The 12,960-nt window shown below is 40.0% G+C and overlaps 1 non-coding gene across 1 annotated transcript; it reads right to left on the bottom strand.

Moving 5' to 3' along the window:
* Positions 1-10,334: 10,334 nt before the first annotated feature.
* TRNAE-CUC lies at positions 10,335-10,407 on the bottom strand. Its single transcript has one exon. It is a non-coding gene; the product is annotated as a tRNA-Glu (tRNA).
* Between the last annotated feature and the right edge of the window lie 2,553 nt (positions 10,408-12,960).

Here is a 12,960-nt window from a genome sequence, read left to right as displayed (position 1 = left end):
ATGAATTGATTATCATAATAAGTCTAGTGAACATCTGGCATCTCATATAGATACAAAATTAAATAAATAAAAAGTCTATCTTTTTCCTTATGATGAGTACTCAGGATTTACTCTTAACAATATTCACATATATGGGAGAGTTAATTATATTTATGTTGTACATGATATTTCTGGTACTTATTAATGCTATAACTGGAAGTTTGTACCTTTTGACTAATAGTAGTAATGTTACTTGCTCAGCTGTGTCTGATTCTTTGTGACCCCACGGACTGTAGTCTGCCAGGGTCTTCTGTCCATGGGATTCTCCAGACAAGAATACTGGAGTGGGTTGCCATTCCCTTCTCTAGAGGATCTTTCCGACCAGGGATCGAACCTGGGTCTCTTGCGTTGCAAGCAGATTCTTTACCATCTGAGCTACAGGGATCTCCAATTACCCTTCACCCAACTGCTGACCCTGGTAGCCACAAATCAGATCTCTTTTTCTATGCGTTTGTGTGATTTTGAAGTATTGACCTGCAGCACTGCGTTAGCTCCTGGTGCACAAAATAGTGATTGGATATTTCTATACATTTCAAGATGATTACTACAATAAGTCTAGTTACCATCTGTCAGCATACAAAGGTATTATGTACTTACTGACTGTATTCCCTACACTGTACATTTCATACCCATGACTCATTAATTTTGAAATGCAGGTTTATACCTCTTAATCTCCCTCATCTGTTTCTCTCATCTTCCATCCCACCCCCAGCAACTCCTGTTTGTTCTTTGTATCTATGACTGTCTCTGTTTTATGGCATTTGTTCATTTGTTTTATTTTTCTAGATTCCACATATAAATGAAATTGCATAGTATTTGTCTTTCTCTGTCTGACATTTCACTTAGCACGATACTCTTTAGGTTCATCCACATTGTTGTAAATGGCAAGATTTATTCTCTTTTATGGCTGAGCAATAAAGATTCTATTGTATAAACTATATATATATTGCTGGATTGTATGGTAGTTCTGTTTTTAATTTTTTGAAGGACCTGCATACTGTTTTCCTAGTGGCTATACCAGTTTACTTTCCCACTAACAGTGCCTGAGACTTCCTTTTCCCCCACTTCCTTGCCAATACTTTATCTGACAAATGTTAAGATGATACCTCATTTGGTTTTGATTTACCTTTCCTGGATGATTAGTGATGTTGAACATCTTTTCATATTCCTATTTGTTTTATTTTTAATTATTTATGTAATTTTATTTTTGGCTGCATTGGGTCTTTGTTGCTGCAGATAGGCTTTCCTCTAGTTGCACCAAGCAGGGGCTATTCTTCATTGTGGTGCACAACTTGTCATTGCAGTGGCTTCTCTTGCTTCAGAGTGCGGACTCCAGGGCGTGTGGGCTTCAGTTATTGTAGGATGTCACTTCAATATTTGTGCCCAGGCTTAGTTGCATGTGGAATCTTCCAGGACCAGAGGTCAAACCCATGCCCCCTGCATTGGCAGCTGGATTCTTATATTAGATTGCCAGGGAAGTCCTTATGTGCCTATTTGCCATCTGCACATCCTCTTTGGAAAAATGTCTATTCAAGTTCTCTGCCACTTTTAAATTGGATTTTTTTTTAAAGTTAAGTATGACTACAAGGAGATCCAACCAGTCCATTCTAAAGGAGATCAGTCCTGGGTGTTCATTGGAAGGACTGATGCTAAAGCTGAAACTCCAGTACTTTGGCCACCTCCTGTGAAGAGTTGACTCATTGGAAAAAGACTCTGATGCTGGGAGGGATTGAGGGCAGGAGGAGAAGGGGATGACAGGATGAGATGGCTGGATGGCATCACCGACTTGATGCACATGAGTTTGGGTGAACTCCAGGAGTTGGTGATGGACAGGGAGGCCTGGTGTGCTGCAGTTCATGGGGTCGCAAAGAGTTGGACATGACTGAGCAACTGATCTGAACTGAACTGAACTGATGAGCTCTTTGTATACTTTGCATATCAATGCCTTGTCAGACATATCATTTGCAAATATCTTCTACCATTCAGTAGGCAGTCTTTTTATTTGTTGATAATTTCCTTTCCTGTGCAAAAGATTTTGAGGTTAATTAGGTCCCATCTGTTTTCACAAAAAATATTGCTTAGACCAATATCAAAGAGCCTACTGCCTGTTTTATTCCAGGAATTTTACGATTCAGCTCTTATACCTAAGTGCTTAATCCATTTTGAATTTATTTTTGTTTATGGTGTGAGAAAGTAGTCTAGTTTGATTCTTTTGCAAGTAGCTATCTAGTTTTCACAATACCATTAACTGAAGAGTCTGTCCTTTTGTATATCCTTGCCTGTTTTTTTCATAGATTAACTGTCCATGTAAGTGTGGCTTTATTTCTGGGCTCTCTATATTGTTCTATTGATTTATGGGTCTGTTTTTGTGCCACTGCCAAACTTTTGGTGACTGTAGCTTTGTGTTATAGTTTTAAAATCAGAGCACATGTGCTTTCAGCCTTGTTCTTCTTTCTCCAGATTGTTTTGACTGTTCAGGTTTTTTGTGTGTGTTTCCATACAAATTTTAGAGCTATTTATTTTAGTTCTATGAAAAATGCCATTGGAATTTTGATAGGGATTGAACTGAATCTGTAGGTTACCCTGAGTAATATGGTCATTTTAACCCCATTAACTCTTCCAGTCTCTGAGTACAATGTATCTTTCAATTTGTTTGTGTCATCTTCACTGTCTTTCATCAGTGTGCAGTGACCCTATTTTTTTAAAAAACTTTTATTTTGTAATGGAGTATAGCTGGTTAGCAATGTTGTGATAGTTTCAGGCGGACTGCAAAGGGACTCAACCATACATACGCATGTATCCATTCTCCCCAAACCCCGCTCCCATCCAGGCTGCCACATAACATTAGGCAGAGTTCCCTGTGGTATGCAGTAGGACCTTGTAGGTTATCCATTTCAAATATAGCAAGCAGTGTGTAAATATCAGTCCCAAACTCCTTAACTCCCTCCTCCCTCCATTCTTTCCCCTTGGTAACCATGTTTGTTCTCTTAAGTCTGTGAGTACGTTTCTGTTTTGTAAATAAGTTTATTTGTATAATTTCTTTTTAGATTCTGCATATAAAGGATGTTATATTTCTCCTTCTCTGTCTGACTTAATTCACTCAGTATGACACTCTCTAGGTCCACCATGTTGCTGCAAATACATTATTTCATTCTTTTTAAAGGCTGAGTAATATTCCATTGTATATATGTATCACATCTCCTTTATCCATTTCTCTGTTGACGGACATTCGGGTTGCTTCCATGTCTTGGGTATTGTAAACTGTGCTGCAATTAACATTGGGGTGCATGTATGCTCTTGGACCATGTTTTTCTCCAGATATATGCCCAGGAGTGGGACTGCTGGATCATATGGTAGCTCTGTTTTTAGTTTTTTAGGGAACCTCCATACTGTTCTCCATAGTGGCTGTCCCAATTTACATTCCCACCAACAGTGTGGGAGAGCTTCCTTCTCTCTACACCTTCTCCAGCATTTATTGTTTGTGGATTTTAGCCACTTTGACTGGGGGAAGGTGATAATCTCATTATAGTTTTGATTTTCATTGCTCCAATAACTGGCACTGATGAATATCTTTTCATGTGCCTCTTGGCTATCTGTATGTCTTCTTTGGAGAAATGTTTCTTTAGGTCTTCTCCCCTTTTTTTGATTTTTTTTTCTTTTTATATTGGGCTGCATGAGCTGTTTTTAAATTTTGGAGACTAAACCCTTATTGATCACATCATTTGAAAACATTTTCTTCCAATCTGTGAGTTGCAATGACCCTATTTTTATATTAGGTCACACTCTGAGCTACTGAGGATTAGGATTTATGCAGAGCAATTTGGGTGGGCAGGGGCATAGTTCAACCCGTAACAAAAGTGTTTGCTGATGACTGAGAGCTGGAAGAATTTTAGAGGTAGAGGATAGTTGGGAAAGTGGATCCGAGGAGTAGGTGTAAAGAATGCTTGAGATGATGGATGATGTAGGAGTTCAGGTTTCTGGTTAACAGGTAATAGGAGATGTGATGTATTAGAACTGATGGTCAAGCAGGACAAGGTGGTGTCATTGGACAACTGTTCTCTTCTTCAACTCTCAGTAGGATGATGGCCAAGGGAGGGGAGAAATAGCCCTCAGTGTGCTCATCTCAGGAAAAAAGAGGAACTCTGAGAGCTTCTTTCTCTAGTCCTGAGGTGCTGTGGTGGCCTTAGGAGGGCCTGTCTTGCTTAGAACAAGAAGCTGGGAATAATTCTTTGCAAAGGTTGTGCTGTGGTGGCCAAGACAGGAGATGTTGAGATGTGTGTTTATCATCTGATGGTGTGATGATGTGGTACTTACTACTCGGGTAACTTCATGAAGCTGCAACTATTTTGTCAGCCATAGCATCCAGTATGATGTGTGGTATTATGAAGACAATTCTTAACATGTTTCAGCAGTAATAAAACTCAAATTTCAAGGGGGCATGTGTATTCTTAAAGGGAGAACCTTTTATTGGATGTGAGAACATAGATTTCTTTAACTTGGTCTTTTTGATATGCTGCTAAGTGAGGTTTCTGTGTTCATCAAGACATGATGGAACTTCTATTAGAATGATCATCACAGATTTGTCAAATGGAAGAAGTTTGGTTTGGGTGGCCATCTGTTGTTTCCTTCTATACAGGTATTCGTATTCCCTCTGCTTATATTTCCTTTTCCTTTCACTCTCCAGGAACTCTTTGCTTCCTTGATTTACTCTTTCTGATTCTTCATTCTTTTCACAAACTGCCTCAGTGATATTTCAGAAGAATATTTTGATATTTAAGAAACAAAGAAGAAAAGAACAAGAGCTAATTTTAAACTGTTACTTGTGATGTTAGAAGGTTTCACATTGTTACTTTCTGATTTCGATTACCCCTCATCAGAATGGAATAAATGGTACCTTGTTTTATAGGAGATGTTTATCTTTTATAAACGGAGCCACAGAGAGAGTGACTGGTTTTGCTCAAGGTTATACATCTTGTTAGAGAAATGCTTTCTTGATTCAAACTGAGTCAGATGGACTTTCAAGTCCCCTTTTCTCCAGGGCATTATTATTCCCTAGGCTAACAAACATGCAGCCCCCTTCAAGTGGATTTGGAGTGAAAGAAGATGCTAGTATAATAAAGGCAGCTCCCTGTTTTTCCTTTTGTGAAGGGCTGAGACCAGGTATCATCTCTGGTTTTATCATTTAGTAGCTATGCAATTCCTTAGCCTCAGATGTAAAATAGGGCTAATAACATCTACCCTCAAGGTTATGATGATGAAAATAAATACTATGAGAAAGAACTGAGGAAATCAATGCTTGGCATAGTGTATGTTTATTATTTATTTATTTTATTTTTGACTGCACTGAGTCTTCCTTGATGCTCACAGACTTTTTCTATTTGTTGTGAGAAGGGACGACTCTCTGGTCATGGTGTGTGGGCTTCTTACTGCAGTTCTCTCGTTGCAGAGCACAGGCTCTAGAGCTCACAGGCTTCAGTAGTTGGGCCCAGGGGCTCAGTAGTTGCGGCTTACGGGCTTTGTTGCCCCATGGCATGTGGGATCTTCCCAGACCAGTAATGGAACCCATGTCTCCTGCACTGGCAGGCAAATTCCCAACCACTGACCCACCAGGGAAGTCCTATTGTATGTTTTAATAATGATTATTTCTTTATCTTTGCTATTTGGATTCGGAATCAGAATGCTAGGGAAAAAATTCACAGCAGTTGGTAATGATAGATGAAGTGGTTGGGAAAATTTTAAGTACATCTCAACCCACATAAAGGTCAAAAGTCCAGACCTAAAATTTGGCTTTAGTTTTTGAGTTAGAATTATTATTCCACAGAGGGGAAAAAAAAATCTTTTAGTAAAAAGGACTACTGATTCTCACTTCTCCCAAGTTAGTGCAATCTCTGTTTTAACAGGTCCAAATTAATCAAGCATGACTGTCTTCAGCTCTTCAAGTGTGGCTGAGCTATTATTAAGGGTAATTCAGGAACATCAGCAATTTCCTCTCAACCTTAAGAGCCAAAGGAATTCCGTTGGAATGTGAGTTTGAGTATAAGGTGGAAATGGGAGGATGAGATTCTTAGTAAATTTTAGCCCCATATAATTGAATCATTCCCTCATTGAGGCCTGTACTGGAGCCTCCTGAATAATACGCACTTGAGATGGTTCCTGTGGCGGCAGTCTCAAACTTTAGGGTACTTCACAGTCACTAGGGGACCTGGAAAAAAAGCCCTTCACTCAGAGATTCTGTGCCACTGACATTAGCTGAGACCCAGGTCTCTGCATTTCTGTAAGACTGTCTTGGTGGTTCTGATGCAGAACACCAACAGGTGACGCTTTGAGAATTTCTAAGCAACTGATAAAAGCTTACCATTTGCCAAATGTAGGCATTTAAAGTCTGACCAATTGCTTTCTGTTGTCCTTTTTCTTGCTTGTTGTGCCTGGTACCTTGTGATGTCCATGAATGGGAGCTTAATATATATTAGGGTGTGAAGTAATCTTGGGAAATTTTATCTTTAAAATATTAGCACTTCACAGAAAGGGTCAGCATAAATTATTTCTCATATTGTCCTCTAGTAGAAGATGTTGGGGGCTTCCCTAGTGCCTCAGTGGTAAAGAATCCCTCTGCCAAACCAGGAAACACAAGAGACTCAGGTTCAGTCCTTGGATTGGAAAGATTTCCTGGAGTAGGAAATGGCAGCCCATTTCAGTATTCTTGCCTGGAAAATTCCATGGACAGAGGAGTCTTGTGGGCTACAGTCCATGGGGTCGTAAAGAGTTGGACATGACTGAGCGCGTGTGTACACATACAAGATGCTGGCTGTATTTTTCCTCCTAGTTCCTCCAGCTTCTTGAAGCATGGTTATCCATTTTCTTTGTAATAGAATGCCCAGTAAAGGAAGTTAAGTGCATCAGTCCTATGGCTGTATTTTCTACAAAATTCAATAATGCTGATCTCTTTAATTCAGATCTCTTAGGGGCATAGACTCAAAAATCAAATTTATAAGGCTAGAAGAATCCATCAAATGCCACCTAGTATGCTCCTTGCCTTTGGCAGGATCACATCTAGGTCAGTCTATTGTAACCAAATTTCCAAGGGTACGAGAGCTATGTGTGCCTACACTGTGGGGGACCCTACTTGAACCCATGTTCCCTCCTCTCTGCCTCCTAGATTACAAAAGTCATTTCTCTGCACATTAGCTATTTATTATAGGACTGTTTAAAGCAAGAAGAGGCACCAGGTCTTCCAACTAATGTCTGGATACTTTGATGTGGTTGGCAGACATATTCCTCATGAAGAATGGAAGGATCATTGAGAGGAAGAAACTTCAGCATCCTGCTTTAAGTAGAAAAACTGAGACTCAAAGTGTGGCGTAGAAGCTGCAATAGGAGTGTCCTCTAGTTGGGGAGTTCTGTTGTATTGTCACAGGGATGACCTATGACCATGCTCCCTGCCCCCGTCCCCTCAAAACCAAATCAATAGGCGTACAAGGGATTCTGGTAGCAAGACTTATTGATATTCAGGTATCATCTTTGAGTTTTATATTAGCAAAGAAATGTTTTGAATTGTCTTGCTTAACCTAAAATTTTCCATAGTACTTTCTTAGAGAGGTGTTTGTCAGAACAGCATACAAAACAGGCAAGGAGTAGGAATGAGAAAAAGGCCAGTTGTAACCTGCATTAACAATTTCTCAAATTGGAATGCAAACAGTTTTATGTTAGAATGTACTTGCCTTTTACTCTCCCTTAGTCACACCTGGGCAACCACTGATCTAGTGCCCTGTACACAGTAGATACTCAATAAGTGCTCATAACCTGTTTATTTCAATTCAGTGTATCAATGAAATAAGAGTTTTTGACTTGGATTCTTTCAGCTCTGAGGTCAGAATCATGGGAGTTTTCAGTGTATTTTCACATATATTCCTACATCTCCAAAGACACATCTCAAAAGTATTGGGACTTTTGCTCAGTGTGGGCATTGCACTTGCCTCTTGGTGGGTGGGTTTAGAATGGGCTTCCCAGGTGGCCCAGTGGTAAAGAATCTGCCTGCCAGTGAAGGAGCCACAGGAGATGCAGTTTCAATCCCTTGGTTGGGAAGATCCCCTGGAGGAGGAAATGGCAATCCACTCCAGTGGTCTTGCCTGGGAAATCCCATCAACGGAGGAGCCTGGCAGAATACAGTACGTATGGTCTCAAAGAGTTAGACATGACTGAGAAGGGTTTGGCTTGGGACAGGCAAGCTAGTGCTTGGAATTTGCCTAAGTGGAACTGATACCACAATGCCATGTCTCAATCAGGCAGCTGGACTCAGAATGTGGCCAAATGTATTCAGGATCAGTTAGCCAGCTTCACTCTGTGTGTCTACCCTGGGCTGACACCCCCAAGGACTTGGAGAGAATGTTGCACTGACAGAAAGTAAAATTACCGCTAGGCTCTCTTTAGTGTCCTGTTTGTGTCTTATGATAAATATTTATTATTTTGGTGAAAAGAATTTTCCTTGTTTGTAATCTTCCATCTTCTGGGAAGAAAATATTGAGATAAGGGGGCATTTATCATTCTAGAGTTTATTGGCTTGTACTGTTTATTTATTCTTGAAAGGAAAACAATCCCTGCACCAGGAAGTGGTAGCATGACAGAGCCAAGTGTACAGATGTGTGGTGGAAAAAATGAATGACAAAGACTCAGACTGTTTCAGTGGTGTCTTTTTTCTGAAAATGATCTGCCTTCATGTCCATGGCACTCATACTCTGCCCCCTCCCTGATCCAGTTCATGCTATCTCCTTGCCAGGCTATAAGACCCTGGGAAAGTCATCTCAGTCTTGGTTTTTCCACTTGCAAAATGAGAGATTGGAGCTGTGACCCTAGAGATTTCATCGTTAATGGCTGTAACTGTTATGTTTTTGAAAAATTGAGGCTCTTTTTTGGTATATTATGTTAGCAAAGTGAATATCCCACAAAACCCCAGAAATCCGAAAAGTATAAACTAGAATTTTTTAGCATTCATTAGTACATGGGTCAACAGATGAGAAGAGGGTTGAGTGTTGGGATGGACGCTTCTTTCCTACAAGTATGGAAAGGGCAGTGATCTCAGTTGAAAGGAATGGTTCTCACTACCATGGACCTCTGGGAAGTCGTGCCCAGGATGTTGGGTTCTGCTCTTGGATGGGTGTGTAGAGAAACAAGATCACATCCCATTGGTGCTTTACCACTGGATTCTCCATCTCCTTCCAGTGTGCCACCATCCTTTGTCTCAACCCTCTCCTTCTCTCCCTCTCTTACTTCTGTGTAAGAGTTTTTGTATCTATGATTGTCTTTTCTTCTTGCTTCATTTCATCCCTTTCCCCTATATTTTCTTCTTTTTATTTGTCCTTTATTCTTTAGACATATAGCCCTTATTTTACTTTTTTTTAGCTTATTATTTTTTATTAAAGTATAGTTGATTTACAATATTGTTAGTTTTAGGTGTGCAACATAGTGATTCAGTATTTTTAGAGATTATAATCTATTTAGAGTTATTATCAAATAATGGCTGGATTTCTCTGTGCTGTACAATATGTCTTTATATCTTATTCACTTTATAGATAGTAGTTTGTATGTTTTAATCCCACATCCCTATTTTGCCCCCTCCCCATTCCCTTTCCTCACTGGTAACCATTAGTTTGTTCTCTACATCTGTGAGTCTATTTCTGTTTTGTTATATAAATTTGTTTATTTCATTTTTTATCCCATATATAAGGCATAACAGAACATATTTCTCTATATGACTTATTTCACTAAGTTTAATACTCTCTAGGACCATCCACATTGTTACAAATGGCAGAACTTCATCTTTTCATGACTAATATTACATTGCATATATAGCACACATACATACATACACTATACACACACACACACACATTGCGCTTTTTAAAAATCCATCCATCTATATTGATGGACACTCAGTTTGCCTTAATATCTTGACTATTGTAAATAATACTGCTGTGAACATTAGGGTGTGTATATCTTTTCAAATCAATGTGTTTGTTTTCTTTGGATATGAACCCAGGAGTGGAATTGGTGGGTTATATGGTAGTTCTATTTTTAATTTTTTGAGAAACCTCCATTCTGTTTTCCTTAGTGGCTGCACCAGTTTACATTCCCACCAACAACCTAGGAGGGGTCCCTTTTCTCTGTATCCTTGCCAGCATTTGTTACTTTTGGTCTTTTTGATGATAGCCATTCTAACACGTGTGAGGTAGTACCTCATTGTAATTCTTTTTTTTTTTTTTTTTTTGCCAAGCCATGCTGTGAGACTTGTGAGATTTTAGTTCTCTGACCAGGGATCGAACCCAGGCCCTCAGCAGTGAGAGTGCTGAGTCCTAACCACTGGACCGTCAGGGAATTCCTCTCATTGTGATTTTGATTTGCATTTCTCTTATGATTAGTGATGTTGAGCATTTTTTCATGAACCTGTTAGCCATTTATATGTCTTTTTTTGGAAAAATGTCTATTCAGATTTTTTGCCCACTTTTAAATCCTGCTGTTTGTTTTTTTGATATTAGGTTGGATGAGGTGTTTATTTGTTTAAGATATTAACTGCTTATTGGTCATATCATTTGCACGTGTTTTCTCCCATTTGTAAATTGTCTTTTTGTTTTGTTGATAGCTTCCTATGCTGTGCCAGCGCTTGCCAGCGCTTTTCAGTTTAATAAGGCCCTATTTAATTTTGCTCTTATTTCTTTTACTTTAGGAGCTAGACCAAAAAAAAAATATTGCTACAGTTTATGTAGCTGTCCAGTTTTCCCCAAACCACTTACTGAAGAGGTTATCTTTTCTTCATTGTATATTCTTTCCTCCTTTGTCATAAATTAATTGACCTTAAGTGTGTGGATTTATTTTGGGACTATTTATTTTACTTATTAAAATTTCTTTGCTTTTTTATCCTTCTTAATTTTTAATGAAAAGTCTTGCTTTTTTAAAAACTAAAGATAGAGTTAGATTGATTTTTGTGTATATGGCCCTTGAAATGAAGATGACTTTCCAAGCCCAAACTGCACAAAGCAATCAAAATGCAAATAGTAGCAATAGTAAAAGCTTCTTGAATTTACTGTTAAAAAGATATGAGTGAACAGTAAGGTGTTGGTGTAATACCCCAGGGCTGGGTGATGTAAATTGTCTTACCACTTGAAGGTTTTTGGAGGCAAGTAACACTGTGAGTTAGAAAGTTTTTCTTCATTTTACAGAGCACCATGAGGGAGGTTGGGTTTTCAGAACAAATATCTAAGGCTTCCTAGAACATTTGAGAAGCCTAAAAGTGGGAACTGTGGTGCAGGAGTGCTCAAGTAAGCAGACATCCAGCTTCTGTCATCCTATCCATAACCTTCAGTTCAGTTCAGTTCAGCCACTCAGTCATGTCTGACTCTTTGCGACCCCATGAATCGCAGCACGCCAGGCCTCCCTGTCCATCACCCTCTCCCGGAGTTCACCCAGACTCATGTCCATCGAGTCCGTGATGCCATCCAGCCATCCCATCCTCGGTCGTCCCCTTCTCCTCCTGCTCCCAATCCCTCCCAGCATCAGAGTCTTTCCCAGTGAGTCAACTCTTTGCATGAGGTGGCCAAAGTACTGGAGTTTCAGCTTCAGCATCATTCTCTCCAAAGAAATCCCAGGGTTGATCTCCTTCAGAATGGACTGGTTGGATCTCCTTGCAGTCCAAGGGACTCTTAAGAGTCTTCTCCAACACCACAGTTCAAAATCAGCAATTCTTCGGTGCTCAGCCTTCTTCACAGTCCAACTCTCACAAGCATACATGACCATAGGAAAAACCATAGCCTTGACTAGATGGACCTTAGTCGGCAAAGTAATGTCCCTGCTTTTGAATATGCTATCTAGGTTGGTCATAACTTTTCTTCCAAGGAGTAAGTGTCTTTTAATTTCATGGCTGCAGTCACCATCTGCGGTGATTTTGGAGCCCCCCAAAATAAAGTCTGACACTGTTTCCACTGTTTCCCCGTCTATTTCCCATGAACTGATGGGACCAGATGCCATGATCTTCGTTTTCTGAATGTTGAGCTTTAAGCCAAGTTTTCCACTCTCCTCTTTCACTTTCATCAAGAGGCTTTTTAGCTCCTCTTCACTTTCTGCCCTAAGGGTGGTGTCATCTGCATATCTGAGGTTATTGATATTTCTCCCGGCAATCTTGATCCCAGCTTGTGTTTCTTCCAGTCCAGCATTTCTCATGATGTACTCTGCAAATAAGTTAAATAAGCAGGGGTCCATAACTTTACTTTTTAGAAAAACTTTAAATTTAAAGGGCTTCCCTTGTGGCTCAGCTGGTAAAGAATCTGCCTGCAGTGAGGGCAACCCGGGTTCGATCCCTGGGTTGGGAAGATCTCCTGGAGAAGGGAAGGCTACTCACTCCAGTATAAAAGTTTAAAAAATGTTGATGATATATAACATTGGGCTTCCCTACTGGCTCAGTGGTAAAGAATCTGCCTGCCAGTGTTGGAGACACAGGTTCAATCCCTGGGTCGGGAAGAGCCCCTGGAGAGGGAAATGGCAACTCATTCCAGTATTCTTGCCTGGAGAATCCCATGGGCAGAGCAGCCTGGCAAGCTACAGTTCATGGGATGGCAAAGAATTGGACACAACTTAGTGACTAAACAACAACATTATATTAGTTTCAGGTGTACAACCCATAATGATTTAATGTTTATATATATTGCAAGACTATGGGCTTCCCTCAAAGCTCAGTTGGTAAAGAATCCACCTGCAATGCAGGAAACTGGTTCGATTCCTGGATTGGGAAGCTCCACTGGAGAAGGGATAGGCTACCTATTCCATTGTCCTTGGGCTTCACTTGTGGCTCAGCTGGTAAAGAATCCACCTGCTATGAGGGAGACCTGGGTTTGATCCCTAGGTTGGGAAGATCCCCTGGAACAGGGAAAGGCTACC

The sequence above is a fragment of the Oryx dammah genome, unplaced genomic scaffold, assembly GCF_014754425.2.
Source record: "Oryx dammah isolate SB20612 unplaced genomic scaffold, SCBI_Odam_1.1 HiC_scaffold_20, whole genome shotgun sequence".
Lineage (NCBI taxonomy): Eukaryota > Metazoa > Chordata > Mammalia > Artiodactyla > Bovidae > Oryx > Oryx dammah.
Note: the sequence above shows the minus strand (reverse complement) of the source record. Positions and strands in the feature narration are given on the sequence as shown.